Source organism: Pleurodeles waltl, chromosome 5 (assembly GCF_031143425.1).
Source record: "Pleurodeles waltl isolate 20211129_DDA chromosome 5, aPleWal1.hap1.20221129, whole genome shotgun sequence".
NCBI classification, from domain to species: Eukaryota; Metazoa; Chordata; class Amphibia; order Caudata; family Salamandridae; genus Pleurodeles; species Pleurodeles waltl.
In genome coordinates this window covers 953,883,042-953,900,510 of record NC_090444.1, presented here as the reverse complement: position 1 = coordinate 953,900,510, position 17,469 = coordinate 953,883,042, and positions in this window count along the sequence as shown.

The window sequence follows — 17,469 nt, the reverse complement described above, 5'->3', positions numbered from 1 at the left end:
ATCTACACCTTAGATGATGGACTACTCTCACCAATCATAGAGAAGGCGCGTCCTCAACCCCACCAGTACATGGAAATAGTTATACTTTACTGGAATGTGGCAGGCCTAACTAACAAGATTAATAATGAGCTTTGGGTGAACTTCATTGATGATTTCCCTTGTATATGCCTCCAGGAGACTTGGTCATGAAATCCTGTTCACATGTTCACATAAACGGTTATAAGACATTTCATACACCAGCTGTACAGACCAAACATGGCAGGCCAAAAGGAGGTTTATGCACATATATTTCCAATAAGATGTGGTTACACAACTTAAAAATGCAAATCACGAAACCCCATTATCAAATGATAGAGTGCAATCTGAACCAGAATATACAGCTAGTAGTTATCAATTTTTATAATAATGTATTACCAAGAGAAGTTTTTAAAATCTTAACAGAGATGGGAGAGGACCTAGAGAAAATATGCGCAAATAATAGACGTGAGACTTTAATTGTATGGGGCGGTGATTTCAATGTTCACCTCTGTAAGGAACCTACGGGAAAGGTGTGCGGTTGGGACACTGAAGGTATCGGCCCAAGGCCTCATTTTTCACATACCATCCAAGGAGGCAACATGAATTCAGTGGCCCAAAAACACAACCTGTCTTTTGTAAATGAATTACTTTTTAAAGAACCATTGTTTTAACCAACTTTTAATGGAAGGGGTGCTGACACAGTGATTGACTATGTTTTAATGTCAACCCATTTTGCACATTATTTTACTAACTATATAACTATATAATTCATGATATCGCAATAAGCGATCATTTCCCACAGAGCCTGGAACTCTCACTAACTCCTGTCTCACAGGCTAACGTTGGAAAGGTCACGACGGTAAATGATATTGGCCCCGGGTAATGGTTATACACTGAGATGGTCTCGGACTGACCCACAGGCATTACTGAAACATCTATTATGTGAACACAACCAAGCGTTCCTTGATTGCCTTAGTGAGGATACGGCTCCAGGAAAATGCTTAAGTGCTTTCCTCCAGATAACGCAAGGCGGGAAAGAAGCCCTTACTATCAGGCTGGGAAGGTTAGGGGAAAAAAAAAGGAAAATGGCTGGTTTGACCACGATTGTGCGAAAGCTCATACGAGACTAAAAAAAGCCCTAAGTGCCCCTACAAGATGCCCGACTGAAATACGTACTTGCAGACAGGCATACAAGACAGCCATAAAAAAGAGGAAATCTGCCTTCAGAGGAATGTTATGGGAAAACCTACATAAAGCTAGCCTCACGAAAGATAACATCCTCTTCTGGAAAACAATAAATACTCCCGTTCTAGGTAACAGTGATATCCCTAGAATGGAAATTGCAATTTCGGAAGAGGATTGGATCACGTATTTCTTTAAGATATATTCCCAATCTAATGATAGAGTCCTTCCGGACTTTTTAAAGGACCTAGACTCCCAGTAAGGCACACACCTAGCAGTAACACCTCAGGTTAGCCTAGAGGAGGTAGTGGAAGCCATAAATACAAGTATAGCGGGGAAAGCGCCGGGCCCCGATGGCGTCCCAATTGATTTATACAAAGCTAATACGCACCTATGGGGCCCTCTATTGACACAGGTATTGAGGGCCTTTTGTACACAAGGCAATCCATCGACATGGCGAGATTCTATCATTATACCTATACACAAAAAAGGTGACCGCCTTAATCCAGCTTGCTACAGGCCAATCTCTCTGCTCGACACATCAGCTAAATTAGCGGAGAGAATAATTTTAAATAGACTCCAAACATGGGCGGAAGGAAACAACATTTTATCTCCAGTGCAGTATGGCTTCCGCACAGGACTAGGTACAGTGGAACAGGGCCTGAATTTAAGTATTCTAGTGGGGAAGTATACAAAGATAAGAGAGGGTAGTTTGTACCTGGCCTTCATAGATTTATCCTCAGCATTTGACTGTGTTTTACATGAGAAGCTATGGGACATTTTAACGAGTATGGGGGTTGAACTAACAATAGTTAATTTTATACGGGATCTGTATACAGGGTGTAGAACAAGAGTAAGGTATGGGATGAGAGGGGAATGCACCAGGCCCTTTGGCATACACAGAGGGGTGCGCCAGGGTTGCGTTCTTGCTCCACTCTTATTCTCATTATATATAAATACTTTAGAAAGCGAACTGACAAGCAAATGTCAATACCTTCCCCAAATAGGCAATCGTGCTGTCCCCGCAATCCTTTACGCAGACGATGCAGTACTCATGGCTAGGACACCGTTAGCCCTTCAAAAACTCCTAACCACTTTGTTGTGGACTCTGCTGGTCTCTGACATCATTGGAACTAGTGATGTCAGAGAACGGAAGCAGAGGACTCAGGGGGTTCTGAAGGAGTTGGAGAGAAGGTGGCAGGAAGCAGGAATGAAGAGTTGGCACTTTCGTGGATGCTGAATAAATGAGGATTTTATCATATGAATCTTGACTCTATGGATTTTGAATTATAACACACTTGTATAATTTTCATGACAGACCTGGGACTTACAGTCAACCGCTCAAAAACTTTTATAATGAACTGTGGCAGGAAATTGAGCAAGACCTATAACACTACTATCCATGAGGACAAGGTGAAGATAGCTCCTACTTTCTCATATTTGGGCATAATGTTTGATAAACAGGGTACCTGGGCACACTGTGTGAAAACAAAAAAAGATCAGATCATTAAAACAACGGCGGCCTTGAAGATCTTTTCTAAAAAGCTTGGGGGGATTCCCACACCAAATATGATAAAGATCTATAAAGCTAAGTGCATCCCGGCTGCTATTTATGGAGCATGTATTTATTTGGGGGTATACCAACTGCAATTCGATTCAGACAGCGGAGAACGATTTCCTCAGATACTTGCTAATGGTACCAAATAGCACTTCATCATACATTAATCACGTGGAACTAGGGGTCCCCTTTGTAGCTGATTTGATAAAGATACAGCCATTATTACTATGGCACAAAGTGTGGACCTCTGAGCACACTGGACTAAACAAGGCCATTCTATCTGACTGTATAAGGCTAACACACTCGCTTAGAGTTCCCTGGCTGAGATACATTGTGACCTTTTTTAAAAATATGGGTTGCAAAGACTACTACTTAAATCCACAATCACTGGGAAAAATAACCAGGAAAGAACTGAGGATCTTTACATTGAAGCACTTGGAAGAACAGAGATGGGAAGCAGAATCAAAAAAATCTACTGTCATGTCCAATCAACTAATCTTGTCTACCGATGTTGTCCAGCCTTATTTAGCAAGTGTGGTAAACCCTCAATACCGATTTGTCCTTACAAGATTACGTTTAGATACCTTCCATCGTCTAGTAACCTTCCCGACCATGAATGACTGGAGTACAACCTTCAGAGTATGCTCTTGTGATGCTAAGGCATCTCAATCTACAATGCACGTGGTCCTCTTTTGTAAATTCTATGATACACAAAGAAAACGTTTTTTATTGCCTTTTTTAAGATCGACCAATTTGCGTCAGTGTCGCTATGCGTATTTTAGCCTACAGATTTTATCCTCTATCGAAATGTGTGGAATTTTAGCAAATTTTCTATGTATAGTACTGACTATAAGGAAGTCTATGGGTGCATTGGACTAATTTTATTGGACTGTCTGGAATCTTTGGCAAACTCCTTATTTTTTGGAAATAATTACAAGCAAATTTGTGTCTGCACTGGTTTAAATTTACTAAAGTCTTATATACTGGTATTTGAATGAATTAAGGACGTGCACCTCTACTCTTTTTCTTTATTATTTACCTTATTACTTTTATCTATTTATCATGTTTATACATACAAATGTGTTATTATTTGATACTTTTATGACTTGCTGAAAGTCGCATAAAGTCTGTTTTGATGAGGGTCGTTTGATGAATATTCACAAAATTCTCCAAAAAAGTGTTCCCTAAAATATTGTTGTACATGGTAAGTTTCGGGGTGATCAGTCAAGCGGGAGCAAATAAAAAGGCAGGGGTCAAAAAAGTTGTGTTTCCCATGTTAATTCACCCAGAAAGAAGCCTTTTTCTTGTTTGGTGTAAATCCATTCAGTAGTTTTTGAGATATTAAAAGAAAAAGAAACATAGATATCTAGAGGCGCAAAGTATTAGCAAATAATAACAAGCTCGTGCAGAGAAATACACAGCTCTGATTGGCTGCCAACACTTCAACCAGGAAGTGTTAGCAGGCATCTTTGGACTCGGCTTCCACTGTGTCCCATGAAAAAAGTTGAAAATTAAGACAAGAGCCAGTATAGGGGCACCCTGACCTCTTAGCTCTGGTGTGGGGTCCCAGAAGGAATTCCCAGGGCAAAAAACACATTAAAAAAAATAAATTGCCATAAAAGCACAATGATTTGTGAATTTGTGGCAAAAAAAAATAAAAAAACAAGAACAGTCTCCCGTGCATGTTAACTCTGAGGCCCTCGGGTGAACCAAGTCCCGGAGGCATTGCTATTGGATGGGGAAACCACTCAGCCCCCCCCCACCCCCACAGTCATGGGGATCACAACCTCCCCGGGGCATTTCACAACATAGATGCAGGGTCCACACAGACCCCTGCAGCCCTGGGGACCGCCACCTCCTTGGTGCTTAAAACTCATTAAATGTAGGGGGCTGGCCTGCCCCCCACCTCTGCAGCCCTGGGGATTGCCACCTCCCCGGGGCTCTAAAGTAAATTAATAGGGAGGCTGCAGCTGTGTGCAGCGTGGGGTGGGGTTGGTTTAGGGGTTGGCTGCAGGTTCTGTGGCCAACCCCCACTGTGCATGGCTGGGCAGCTATAGGGGTTGGCCTGTAATGTGTTTTACCCATGCAATTTCCCATAGAGATTTCAGACACAAGTACAGCCTGAACCACTGAAGTGAATTACACCAAATTTAACAAAAAAGCTAGATCTTGATCCAGAAAGAGTGCCTTTTGTAATCTGGTGTAAATCTGTTCAGTAGCTTTGGTGTAATTAAAGAAAAAAGATTTTTATATATCTAGAGACACAGAAGGCCCACGGATCTTACAGATCTCAAACGGATATCTGATTGACTGCAGTAGTGGCACTGATCTTAGGACTCAGACTCAGGACTCAGTCCTGAGTCCTAAAAAATTCAAAAAAAGATACAAGGGGGCCAGGGTAGGAATCCCCTGCTTCCATAGCACTGGTAATTGGATCCCAGGGGGACCTTGACTTGGGCCAAAAACATGTTTTTTAAAAAATGTGTCTGAAAATTCCCAGAGGGTCCACAAATCTTCAGTAAAATGTAAAAAGAAAAAAAACAAGTGCTGTTTCATAAGCATGTTTTTTCAAGCCCCCCAGGAGGGCCAGGTCCCAGGGGGAACATAGTTATAAGTTGAGGGAGGGGTCGTGCGTGACCCCCCTCCTAAGGGTGATTTTAGCCCTGGGGCCCCCATCCCACATAATAAAGTGGGGCACGCCGCTTCCCCTCCCTAGGCCGATTTCTGTCAAAAGACCCCACTCACTGGGGCCCAGCCTCATCTCCAAAATGGAAGGGGGGCCTTGCAGCCCCCCTTCCTGAGCCATTAATGGCATTGGGGACACCATCCCCAAGTGCCGGTTCAGGCTATGTGCCGGGGTGCCCAATTCCAGAACTTAGTGGTTTCCCTGCCCGCAATAATGCAGGCAGGGAAACCTGTGTTTTCCCTGACATGATGGGAGAAATCTAAATCTCATGCCAAGCGGAGCAAATGTGAAGTTCGCTCCCAGCGGTTGAGAGCATGAAAAGTGCTCCTGCCTGTTGAGAGTGGACTTCAAATCCATTTCCGTTCCCGAAGTAATGTGGGAAGGGTACCAGATCTAAAAATTGCTCCACCGCCGCAGGGAACACCATGTTTTAACTGCTCCCTGCTGGTCTGGGCAATGTGGCTCCCGTTGGATGCAAGTAGTGGGCTAGGGCCACAGGAGCCTTGGGGCTCCCCCCCTAAGCACGAACAATAGTGTGGTGGGTACCATATGTGGACACCAGGGCACCCATACTTTGTAAGCTGGGACCCAGGGTCCCTATGGCTGAAATCTGCCCGGGGGGACCACGTGGCCCCCCTTCCCCTTTGCATATGTGGCCAGTGCCCAGGGGATAGGGCCCGGAATCCACATTTGGCAGGACCCTGGGCCACTTGGTGGTTCTTTTAATAGAAACGGGCAGGATCGCATTTTTCTTCTTTAAATTTTACTGCAGATTTGTGGATCCAGCAAAATTTTAAAATAAATGTTTTTTGCTGCAGGGGGGGGGGGGGGGGGGTCAATCAGGGACCCCAACATGAAGCCATGGGGTCAGGGTATCCCTGCTCCTTTATGTTTTTTTTTTTTTAATAGTTTTTTGAGAACTCTGGACTCAGTCCTGGGTTCTAAGATGTCTGCCACCACTTCCTGGCTGAGATGGTGGCAGCCAATCAGATCTCAGATTGAGATCTGTCAGCTCTCCAGATCCTCCGTGGTGTGATATATACACAATTTTTAACTTTCATTTTTCCAAAAACTACTAAAAAGATTTACACCAAAATACAAAAAGCACTCTTCTGGACTAAGATCTAACTTTCTGTCAAATTTGTTGTAAATCCGCAGCTCGGGCTGGAGATGTGTCTAAAGTTCCTATGGAAAAATGAATGGGAAAAACACTTTTTGAGACCCCCTTGACATATCACCCCAAAACTTTCCATGCACTCAGCCGTCAGAAAATTCCACTTTTTTGGAAGGTTTTGTGGTGCCAAATTTATTACCAACACAAAAAAGGCATTTCCTAATGAAACACGATACTAACTATAACTACCCAGTTGCAAAGGAAAGTCAAAAAGTATTAGTGCATGGTGCCAAATATATATTAAACATCCATAAATAATGTAAATAATATGAATAATACAGTTTCTACAGACATCACAAAAACTATGCTAATTATCGTATTGTTATTCAAGATTTATGCATGATTCGGAGCGACTGTCAGTTAATTTCACTCTCTTATGAGGATGTGGTAAAGAGGTCAAGGATTCAATACATATTTATTCTCCATACTCTGATTAAATCTCCAGATCATTCCTCATATCTTTTTATCATGAATTACATTCCCATCAATGAGTCACAGGTCTTTTAGATGTATCAGTTGCCAGCATGATCACATTCTATGCCTTATAATATTGATTCATCTGTGGGGGGGGGAGTGATCTGAATATATGCAGGAGTAAAGTGCTATAACTGCAGAACTCCTATCCAGTTACAAATGCATATGTAATTCTGCATCTGAGTTGTGCCTCCCCAGGGTGTTCCGTTCCCAAGGATAATATTAGGATCGACTCTTGTCTCTGCAATTGTAACTCCTGGCCACCTCCCTTTGGATGCATTTTCACATGTTCGGTGGCATAGTACCTGAGACAAGCTGGGTGACCCCAATGCTCATCCCACATATGTTTTGCTATGGGGGCGCTCTTTTCATAATTGTTGACTGCCCTTGAAGGTTGAAAAATTCACACTTTAATTTTGTACTTTCTACACAATGTTTCTTGCAACTACATTCTAGGGGATAGATGCCAAATTCTGTATTACACGTGATTCCTTCGTTTATTGGTAATGTTATTCCTTGTTTTGTCCAATCCTACATGCTTTGCTAATCCTACATTTCCAGAACCCCCTATTTTCCTTGTTAAGTCAAGAAGTTGGCTGCTTGGCTAAATCCAAATATATAGATATATATATAGTAGGTAGTTATAGTAGTCATAGTTGGGTTCTAGTTCCACAGGAAAAGCATTTTTTCTTTTGCCAATAACTTTGACGCAGTTTGACAAATCTTCACAAATTTTTCAAAAGTAGTACACCACTCACTTTAGCTGCTGTCTTGAAAGTTTCAGGGTGGTTCGTCAAGCGGTGTCCCAAAAGATGATTTCTCCATGCAGTTCCCTTAGGGATTATAATCATGACACTGGCCCGAACCGCTGGACATAATTACACTACATTTGGCAGAAAACTAGCTCCTAATCCAGAAAGTAGTTTTAGAGATGTTAAAGGAAAAATAAATATAGATATCAAGGGATGTGGATTCTTTGCGGATCCGACTTGGTGGATCCGCGGATCCTCTGACAAAGTAAGGCCCTGATTAGCTGCCTTCAACCTGAGTGAAGAGTTGCGGCTCCCATTTTGTTAATCCACTTGGTGCAGAGGAGGAATAAAAATGAAAAGTGACATAAGTGGTAAGGATAGAGGTATCTTGACCGCATAGGACAGATGGAGGGGTTCCTGAGGGACCACTCATGGGCAACATTGAAGTGTTGGCAGCCAATCAAATCTCTGCACGAAAGTGCCAGTATTCGCGAAGTCCTCGCAACTTTAGATATACAAATTTGAATTTTCTTAAATTTCCCCCAAACTACTGAACAGATTTACTCCAAATAAACAAAAGCACTCTTTCTTGACCAAGAACTACTTCTTGCCAAATTTGGTGCAATTCCGTCCAGCAGTTCAGGCTATAGTCGTGTCTAAAAGCTCTATGGGAATTAAAATAGGAAATACACTTTTTTGACCCTCCCCTTTTTCTTGGCCCTCGCTCAACAGATTCCCCTGAAACTTTCCACCCACAACAAAATTGTAAAATTCTAAAGAGCACTTTTTTGGGAAAAATTCCTGAAGATTCATCAAACAGTGCCAAAGATATAGGCAAGTCAAAAAACGCATTTTTAATGGAAACTTAGTCCTACCTATAACTACAGGGATGTTATAGTTAGGAAATAGAAATTAAAAAAAACTAAAATTTAACTTTTAAAAAACTCAAGTTACAGGGATATTATAGTTAGGTTCTGAATTTACTCACACAAGACCATAGAAATTCAGCAGTTACAGTTTGAGTTATTTCAAGTAACTATAACTCACAGCATCTGGTAACTATAACTCTTGCCCCGCCACGGCACGAGTTATAGTTAGCTAGGCCACGAGTTATAGTTTATGGTTTAGTTTAGTTAAGCAGAGCTAACTATAACTTGCATGCCTACCATACAGTGCTTATGACCTCACATATACCATGGCTCATGACATGTTTTGGCATCATTTATGATGTCACTGATGGCATCTCAAATTATATCATTGATGACATCACTGAAGACATCAATGGTGACATCATCTAAGCTGGTCCCCATCCCTTTTAAGATACTTAGGGCACTGGGTGATGGTGGCCTCCCCTCCCTGGCCATATTCTGGCCCCTGGGACCCCATCCCCCAGGGCCTGTGTTTCACAGAGGTGGGTACCCTCATGTACACCCAGGGAACCCACCATACACAACATTCAGTATGGGCAGGGAAACAGATCTCAAGCCTGACAGGAGCATTTTCAAAACCCCAGTGAAAGGGGAGCATACCTATAGGGCCTCATTACGAGTTTTGCCATATTGGTGGTGGTGGTCGTACCCCAACAGGCTGGCAGAGAAGACCACCAGATTATGACTTTGGCGGCATTCAGTACAGAACACAGCCAAAGCACCACCAGCACTGTCAATACGGTCTGGCCGCCACAGACAATTGTAGCCCACTGCAGGCCGGCAGGGACCATGTTTCTGCTGAACAGATTACAAGGTTGCACACCGCCAAGGTTTCTGACGCGGTCGCAACACCACGGAAACCCAGGTGGAAACCAACTGCATAAAAGGAGACATTCACATTCAGGAAGCCATACTCGTCCGGAGCCGCCACAGTACCATAACTACACGTCATCCTGCTGCTCCTACTCACTCAACGACTCCGGAATCTGTGACGTTGACAGCAACCGGTACAATTGTAGATTGTCAATTTTGTACACTCACCCAACATACCTTCGGGAACAGAGTGGGTGGGCGACACTCTCACTTACCAGCACACGAACACGCACACTTACATACAGCCACACACACACACTCGCATATACACAACAACCATGCTACAGCCAACACACAAAGAACACACACATGTGCACATGTCACAAAAACACACAAGTACAGACGTAAACACTGCAGAGGCCCATACTCACACAGTACCCCACAACACCACAACCCAACTGCACCATTTCCAATCATATGGCAGGAACCCAAAGGGGACACTACCCAGGGACACATCACACATATATCACTACGTAACACGAAGAGGCAAAACATACACATAATTACACAACCACACTACTTTCCAATCGACTTACAGAACATCGTAGCTAAAACACGTACACATTCAAAGCACATAAAGCCACACAACACACCAACAAACACTTCTCAACACAAACAACACTCAATCCCAACACTACAAAAAAATCTTGAACACACATTTGTCCATCACACAACACACCCCACTCAGTTAGCCCAAGCAGCACACACACACATACAGACACAAAACTAATGTCAGCCAGGAACACCTCCATACTAGGGAAAGAAATGCACAACAAAGATTTAAGCAGGAAGCCAAAAATAGGTTGGCGCTAATGATTATTGAATACAATAATTTGTAAAAACAAAGGCCATAGGCCAGTCCATAATTATGAGTCACAATACACACAGCGCACATATGTGTACCCTGAACTTCACTCCTGACTGCCATGTAACCTCCACAGGTATGGGCATCTATGGGGGAGGCTGGCACCTCAGGGTTCAAGGAAAGGGTGGGAGGGTGGGTTTAGGTTTTGGAGGGGGCCGTTGGGATCTGGTTTGGGAGGGGGGTCTCGCCTTCATCTTAGGTTTAGGGGAGGGATGGTTTTTCCTAGGAGGGGTAGACTTCTTGGCAGGGGAAGGAGCATGGGTACTTGCAGGTGGGGCAGGGGAGGGCTTGGAGGTGGTGGGGCCGGACTTGGGTAGGGACACAGAACATCTAGGGGTATTATGGAGTGGGAGAGGAGTTAGATAAAGGGCAAACTCCAAAAGGAAATCTTTTTTAGACACATGGGATGGCCATAGCAAAAGGGTTTGGGTGTGGAGGAGAGGGAGTAGTTGTCTGAGGTGTGTGGCTGTAATGGGTGCATGTTTGTGCAAGATTAGTTTGTGAGTGTCTGTTGGGTGGGTGAGTGCGGGTGTTTATGTGTCTTGGGATGAAGGGGGTAGAGGTACTGGGGATGGGTGGCTGTCACCTGGTGTGGTGACTGGAGGTAAGGTGGATATGCTGCATGTAGGTGTGTCAGTAGTTGTGGTGTCTGCTGGTGTGGTGACTGGGGTGGATGTCTAAGGGTCTGCTGTGGTGCTGTCGGTGGGTAGGTTTGGTGTGGTAGCTGGATCACCAAATATTGCTGGAGTGTCTGCAGGTATGTTAGGTATGCTATCAGCAAAGCTGGGGATAGCGGGGTGTCAGGACAGGTTGTGACTCTTGGTGTGTGTGCATCTGAATGTTGCTTGTGTGCATGCCAGTGGTGTGTTTTGTGGTGCTTGATTTGTCTGAGCTACCCTTGGATGTTGAGGTGGATGTATGTCTGTCAGTCAGTGTGCTATGGCTGGGTTAGGGTACAGGGATTTGGGATTGGGAAGAGGAAGGTGGAGGGGGGACGGGAGACAAAGGGTGACGGGCTGCCGTCAGTGTGGAGGCCAAAGCCTGAAAGGATCTCTGTAGGCTAGCAAGTGCATCGTGACTGCTGTCCAGGAATGCATTACTCTATTGGATCTGAGTTGCAAGTTCCTCTATGGCATTCACAATGGTCGACTGACCCACAGAGATGGACCTCAGGAGGTCAATAGCCTCCTCACTGAGGGCTGCAGGGCTGACAGGGGCAGAGGGGCCTGCGGCAAAGAAGATGCCCACCCTCTTGGGTGAGTGGGCACAGCTAACTGGGGAGTTACAGGGAGGGCGGTGATAGTAAGGGGGTGGTGGACTTATATGGTGTTGGGGTGGTCCCAGATGGGTCTGCTACCGCCAGGGACTGTCCACTGGAAGAGGATTCTGAAGATAATGACGTGGAGTCTGTCTGCCCTGTGGCACTCCCCTTGCACACCGGGCAACTGGGTCCCTCGGTGTTGGTGGTATCAGCACTCCGGGTCCCATGCCAGCAGATTCCCCACTTGGTTGTGCCCCCTCTCCTTAACCTGCTGATGCTGAGAAACAGAGAGAGGGATAGGGTCATCACATTCTTTACACACACACATACATTACAGCATGCTCAACAGTAACATCACATCTATGTATAAAACACCCCCAGGTAGGAACTATTTTGAGCCAACATCCTGTCATACATGTCCCACAATCCTGTATGACAACAATGTCACACCCAGCAGAAGCCTACTATCTGACCACAACATCACCATCCTATCAGTACAGCTAAAACACAAACTATCCCCGCACAAGATGATTTCTAAGCATAAATAGTGTGTCCCTATACAGAGCACCACTGTGAAACAACAAACCATCAATGGAAATCAGTGTTCACTTTGATTTCAAATTCATACCTACTCCAAATCTACACTAACTCAGTCCATTGCCAGATGTCATGTTCTGTGAAAGTTACCTCATCACATTCCAATTACAACAAAGCATGTTGCTTAGCTATCACATCTCTAATATGTAATTGTGTCTAAAACATTCACAATGGCAATTTACTCAGATGCACCTACACCATTTGGCATATCCAGTTTTGAAGTATAATAGGCTCCCAAACCATTTCTCCAATACATGCATCAACCGTGTTTTTGTAAAGGATTGCACTGACATTTGGGACGTACTCATCTTAGTCATTCCCACATAGAAAATAAATTCATGTACATCAATGGGGATCTACTTAGCACACAGGATACACTCACAGACAACCATAGGGAGCATACAAATACCTTCAATACAATGAACACCACTTGTGTGCATGAAGGCCACATACAATTCCACTACTCATGCTGAGTAGCAACCTCAAGATGGCCAGATCCAATTACCAACATCACTACCAACACTTCAAACATGAGTCACTTTACATCTTTGGAGTACACTTACACTGACATCAACCACTTTAAGAGTGACCTTGATTGACACATACACCTAGAGACCAGCAATTTGACTGACAACATATACCATTCCACTAACATGTAACTGCCATCCAAAACATGTGCAACACTATGTAGTCATGGTAAAATGAGCTTATCCATACTAAAATACTCCAAAATACATTCAGAATAGCAAAAGTAAGTATGCCAAGCCAAAATCTAAAATCTTACAAACGGCAGGAGGTACTGATGTACACATGATGTTGCCAAAAACCAGTGGATGTAGTACCTGTAAATAAGATGTCCTGCCCTATATAGCATGGGCAAAAAACATTGGCCAAGTGAATAGCAGGCTAGTCAATTATCTTCTCAATAACACGTACAAGGTACAGATAGTCTAAACTCATATGTCTATGATATGTCTTGACCTAGGAATTTATAATTACCACCATGCTTTTCATCATGTAGGACGTCCACCCTGATCAAACATCACATTAGCCATTGTACAGTCCACACTTAATCACACTTCTGAGTAAGTATAGCAAGTATGGCCTGTGAAATATCTTGATGAGATAACACCCTCACATGAAGTTCACATCTATTTTGCAACTCAGGAATGTTTGGACTGTTTCTAACCTGTCAGACCCTATGTTGCACAAAGAGCTAGATCCAGTGGAATAGGAATGGACTGAGACCAAAGAGCTAGTCAACTTAAGAACAGGATATCTGGACTATGGATCAGTAGGTGGGAAGGATGGCACAGCAACTTACACATATGTATTGCGCTGTAGAGGTACACATATGTGCATCACCACATGCTTTTATACAATAGGCTTAACATAGGTAAGTTGTATTTCCCTATGCACAATATGATGTTCACACCTGTGTATCAATAATACCAACTGTGCTTCTATGTGTTCCTAAGAGATCCTTAACCTTTAACTCTTACCACATTGTTACAGTTTAGATACTTACACATTAGAGGCTGAACTGGCAGAAGGATTTTTAATGTCTGTAGTCAGTACCTATCCCCCTGTGGCTGCTGTGCTGCCCTCAAATGCCCATCCAAATCAAGGTAGGCCACTGCCAAAATGCAGCCCATTAGTGGGGTCAAGGTCTGACGAGCACTCCTCCCTCGTTGGGAGGCATCCCCAGCTGCGCCTCCTTGGTCTTCTGGGCCCAGCACGTCAGATCCTCCCACTGCTTCCTAAATTGGGTGCTCTGCCAGATGTGGACCCCCAGGGTCCGCACTTGCTTGGCGATGGCACAGCAGATCACCTTTTTTGATAGGCTTTGAACTGCATGGATGACAGAGACAAAAGGAGAAAGTCATGTGCACATGCACCATACCAACACAAGTGGTCAAAACACTTCAGTAACAGCAAGTAGGCAAGCATTCCCATTCTCTAAGTTCAAACACCTTCTCAATTTAGCATCTGCAGGCAGCCCATGCGTAAAGTGGAGTGTCACATACAACATGCATGATCAGTACCCGGTACTGACCACACACATATTCTCCAGGCCACCTGATTGTCCTTACATGGAATGTGCAAAAAACATTTCTAATACATCATTGTTGTCCATCCTGCAATCTATGTTGAGCATGAAGTAAGTTACATGACTCACCATCTACCATGTAAACCCACTGTATGTCTGCCTTTGCACATGTACACATTTCCATACACCCAGACATGAGTGGCGAAAGCTCCACTAATTTGCATTTCATGTACACTATCATACAGTACAACTTTCACACATCGGTATGTCATTGGACTCACCTGTTCCTCTGATGCACCATATAGCTGTTCATACAGGGGTAGGACCTCCTCAACAAGCTTGTCGTGCTCTTCTGGGGTGAAGGCTGGGACCCTATCACCTGCAGGACATGGCATGATAGCTGCCAGAGGCAGTTCACAGCAGCTCAGGTAGTGGAGGTCTTGCTGGCAGCAGTGTCAGGAGTCAAGTGAGCAATACGGCAGACAATGTCAGTCATGGCTGACATGTACAGGACCGTCATCACCGGCGGACATCGCCATTGGCCCAAGTCCCCCAAAGGCAGCAATGTGTTCCAATGGCAATGGCCACTGCGGTTGTAACCTCCTACTGCCATGAAGACATCTGCCGGCAGAGCAAGTTCACTTCCTCAGGTCCAATACAGTGGATCAGGCAGCTTCCATTTTGATGTAATTATATGTATGGGAAAGTACGGGAATCTGCGTCATTAACCATTTCCTATATTGTGCGAAATATCAGTGAGTGCTGCCTTCAGATTTAGTATTCTAATTGTGCATGTCAGTTGTAAAAGCTGTGTGACAGGGAATGGTGGAAATGGAAATGTACACCTATTCTCAACATACTATGGCCCTCATTCTGACCCTGGCGGTCGGCGGAGAGACGGCGGTCGGACCGCGAACAGACCGGCGGTATTAAAAATGGCATTCTGACCGCGGCGGTCCCCGCCGCAACCGACCGCTACTTCTCCACTCCGACCGCCGCGGCGGTCATGACCGCGGGGCTGGAGTTTGCGCACTCCGGCCCGGCGGTCGTCCCAAGACCGCCAAGGGTATTATGACCCTGCCTACCGCCGCGGTTTCTTGCGGGCGGGAACCGCCGTGCGAACCATGGCGGTAAGCACTATCGGGGCCAGGGAATTCCTTCCCTGGCACTGATAGGGGTCTCCCCCACCCCCCACTACCCACCCGAGTCCTCCCCCCACACCCTCCACCCCCCTGCCACCCCCCAGAGGTAGTACGAACCCCCTCCCCACCCCCACCCCGACATGCACATACATGTACCCCGACATGCACACACCCCCAACATGCACATATACACACCCCCTACACACACATACACAACGGGGACACATACCCGCACACATACATGCCGACATGCGCACCTGCCGAACAGCACACATTACCCATAGACACAGCAGCACCCCCCGCCCGCATACACGCACTCACACACCCCCTCTACACACTCACACGCACACCCCCATGCACGCCCACATCACACAACACCCCCCCACCCCCTCCCCTCACGGACGATCAACTTACCTTGTGCGTTGGTCCTCCGGGAGGCGACGGGAGCCATAGGGACGTGACCGCCAACAGAAGACCGCCAACAGAAGACCGCCACACAGAAATGTGGGTCGTAATTCTGTGGGCGGTGTTCTGCTGGCGTGGCGGTGGAGGTTGACCAGTCTCCACTTTCCCGCCGACCGCCAGTGTGGCTGCTGGCGGTTTTCCGGCGGAACGCTCCCAGCGGTCAGAATGCGCACAGCGGCACACCGCCGCGGTCGGCGGTCTTCACCGCGGTGGTAACTCAGCGGTCTTGCGAAAAGACCGCCAAGGTCAGAATGAGGGCCTATGTGTGTTGGTAATGTAGCATAGGTATTACAAATATGTTTCTCAGGTACACTAAGGCCCTCATTACGACCCTGGTGGTGAGTGATAAAGTGGCGGTAATACCACCAACAGGCTGGCGGTAATTACCGCCACATTATGACCATGGCGGTGAGAACTCCCATAGACAGCCAATATACCACACCAACCTCCAGGGCGGAAACAACACTCACCACGGCAGTAGCCACCAATAGCCAGGCGGGAGACAAAGTACCACCCACCATATTAAGACACTGCAAACTGCCACCTTTTCCAGGGCGGTACCAATGCCATCAAAAGCCTGGTGGAAACACATCACTGAAGAGAACTGACTCACCATCGGAGACACAGGAAAGAAGAACACCACCATGGAACCCGAACTGAAAGCTTTCCCGATGATCTTCTACATTATGCTCCACCTGGAAAACCAACGCCAACGAAGATGACAACGATGAGTACAGACACCTAGAACACAAGGGAGGGAGGAAAACGACAGTGACACACACACTCACAGCACACACCCGATGCATACACACCCGACACACAACCAGCTGCAAACGAAAAACAATTGGCCCCCGATACACCGCAGAATAATGCAAGGACAACAGGAATGGACAAAAGTGATTGTATTCAAATCAATATCTAAAAAATATATTGATTTGTCAATGAAACAGATATGTTCACATGTACACAAAGGAACACTACCAAGTCCAATGTTCAAAGGGCCCACAGGGCACAGTCTATGGCCCAACTTGAATCCTGACTTCATCCGGATAGAACTCTGCAGGGGCATCAGTTTGCAAGTGGGCAGGCACCTCAGTGGAGGTGGGGGCACCTCAGCCGGATGCAGTAACAAACCCACTGGCTTTAGATGGGGCTCCATGCCCATTGCTCAGTTCTCGGGAGTGCAAGGCCCACAGTCTCTCAGGTGGGTGACTTTCCCACTGGTTCTGGATGGGGAACATGCCCATTGCTCTGTTCTGGGGAGTGCAAGGCCACAGTCTCTTAGGTGGGTGACTTGCCCACTGGTTCTGGAGGGGGCCCCTTGCACTACAGCCCCTGGAGGGTGGCCTACACGGCGTCCGCTGCCAGTGACGGCTGCAGTGTGTTTGTGGATGGAGGTGCCTCCTGGGCAAACTCTGCAGTTGGTGATGGCTGCAGTGTGGT